Source organism: Paramisgurnus dabryanus, chromosome 18 (genome assembly GCF_030506205.2).
Source record: "Paramisgurnus dabryanus chromosome 18, PD_genome_1.1, whole genome shotgun sequence".
Classification (NCBI taxonomy): Eukaryota; Metazoa; Chordata; class Actinopteri; order Cypriniformes; family Cobitidae; genus Paramisgurnus; species Paramisgurnus dabryanus.
This window is the reverse complement of record NC_133354.1, coordinates 2,785,284-2,788,156: the sequence shown is the minus strand read 5'-3', so window position 1 is coordinate 2,788,156 and position 2,873 is coordinate 2,785,284.

Below are 2,873 nucleotides of genomic sequence, written 5' to 3'. Positions count from 1 at the left end.
ATTTAGAAGCTACCAAACACTTCCATGTTTTCCCTATTTAAAGACTGTTACATGAGTAGTGACACAAGTAAGTATGGCGGCACAAAATAAAACGTGGCGGTTTTTAAAGCGGATAAAAAATGAGAACTTTGTATGGCGGAAGAGCAGTTTGCAGCACTTCGAACAGGGGCGATTAAGCGCACGCATTAAAAAAAGATGGGTATGTATTAATTTGTCTAAGTGGAGGTAAGAACATAATAAAATATTGGAAAACGGTGGTGTTTTCCTTTAAGTGAAAAGTGTAAACATTTTCAACATAAAATTGTCACTTAAAGTGAGAAAATTTAAGTTGGATTTTTTTTTTATTATTTTTTTTTTTTTAAGTTGATCTAACTTTTACTTTTTGCTTGTACTTTTAAGAATATCATAGTAAATTATATCATGTGTCACTGATACTGAAGTATCGTAAATGATGGTTTACCTGGCAACTGGTCGATTTTTAGCGGCTTTCCCCATAATCCTGCATAAACTGAAACCAATCCTGAACAATCTGAGAGAGGAGGAGGAATCCTGTATCAGCCGTTATGAGACTCTACTTTGTTCCTTATTTATTTTATACCCTAGAGGTCATGCAACCAAAAATGTGCTTCCTTTGATAACATATAAATTATCGATTTTAATCAAGTCCAAAATATTGACAATGACAACCAACCTGACAACACTGATATGATTTTTTGGTGTCTCAGTATATATATATATTTATATATATATATATATATATATAGAAACAGCAGCTTAAGGTAAGTTAATTGTTCAGTGTGTTATAAATGGATTGCAGGACTGAAACACATATTTCCAATATCTTGCCTGATCTCATGAGAATTCGTACATATTTTATGAGTTGGCTATGAATTCATACCAGGTTAATCGTGCAAAAACGTACAATTTTCATGAAAAAACCATCAACGAAACCCAACCCCTAACCCCAACTGCACAGGGGTCAAGGCAAATTGTACGAAAAAACTTACGAATGTGGTCGTATGAATTAATACGAATTAGCCAACTTGTAAAATATGTACGAATTCTTGTTGCATAGCATTGGAATTTCTCTTTTAATGTCCAATTGACATAGTTAGGACACATTTAAATGACCAGACAGTGTAAATTCAAGCTGTAACTAATACAGGTACATTCCACGCTGTGATTAATTGTACATGTGTATGTATGCGTGTTTATATGTTACAGGTGTTTTGCAGTGGCAGAATGGAGAGTAATGGATGGTTTATAGTGAGTGAAGATCTTGGACTCACCAAATACAATTTTTCTCTTCAAACAATCATTCTGCGTCTCGGAGGAGCCCGGGGTGCAGTAATTGATATGATTAGCCGTAAGTGGCTGCTTCACAGTTATGTTATGTCTGTTTTATTGTAATTAGATTTTTTTGGGGTGTCTTTGAGCAGCAGAACTTAAACGACTGCATGTCCTTCCTCTGAAGTATTCAATCAGACGCTCATTAGTGGAGAAAGACAGATTCATCTTTTCTGATTCTCGACTGATTTTTCTCATCCTTTCTCCCGTTTTCATCTTTTCATCATTCATCTAAGGCGATTTGTCTTTGAAATGAAACAACGAATCGTTATTTGTACATTTGTGATCATTACAGGAAGAGAAATGGATTTCAGAACCGTGTAATGATGCCAAATGTTTACACTTTTAGTTCGGTCTTTCTTTACTGACCCTTTTTGCTGTTTTCTGACATGTTGGTTTGTAAATACACATTTTAATTGGTAGAGCATGGCACCTGCAATGCCGATGTCAAGGGTTTTCAAAATGCAGAAATGCAAATGTGTAATGTATGTAGTGTGAATGGAGTTTTAAGGTCAATACGGGATTAAATAATCTGAAATCTCCTAGAATTTACATGTGCAAAATACCAAATATGGACAAACTCAACTGCTGGGTTATAACTAACCCTATGCTGGGTTGTTGTTACCCAACCATGGGTTAAAACAACTCAGCATTTGGGTTGATACAACCCAGCATTTGGGTTGAACTAATCCATCATAGGTTTATTTATAACCCAACAGATTATAAATAATCATAACCATAGGTTAAAACAACCCAGCATTTTTTAGAGTCTGTGTCATAAAATGATAAATTAATTCACATCTTATTGAGGAGATATGCGATGTTGTGATTTTTACTTAAAATATGAAACTAAAAAATCCTGTAGATTTCAGTGGAACTATAAGGACCTTATTATCAGGACTTTCAGTTCAACTCAAATTTATTGCTGTCAATTCTGTGGCTCTTTTCAAGTTTTTGCATCATTGCAAAGCAACTTTACAGTAAATACATAAAAAAACACTTTAATAGGTGGCCCTAAAGCTGCGATCCGTATTTGTTTCAGTTAAAAATGTAAAAAATAAACAATTATTGGGTAAGTAAGCAGAAATTTGGTTAAAATCTGTGTTTAAAACTTTTTCCTCACCTTATCCCGACTCAATAAGATTTTAATAACAATAATAATTATTTATAATTTAAATGTCGGGTTTCTGTTCGCGGGAAAACGTTTGAAAAAGTCATTCGTCTTTGCGTGATTACGTCACTTCCGTATACAGAAAGTAGCTAGACGACTACGTCACGTCTGCTCCGGATAGTGAGAAGAAGAGTATTTAGCTTGTTTATAAAACATTTCGATAAAGTTTAAACTTGTCAGCTAGATGGCGGCGTTTAACCTGCAAATTTTTAAACGACTATTATCTTGGAAAGGTCATGTAAATATGTAATTTTATTACGTTCTTACATCTGGGGGATTATCTGTTGTTAAAACGGTAAAAACTCAAACTGCTGAGTTTCCAGTTAAAGGTAAACGCAAACGAGCTCTTTCTCAA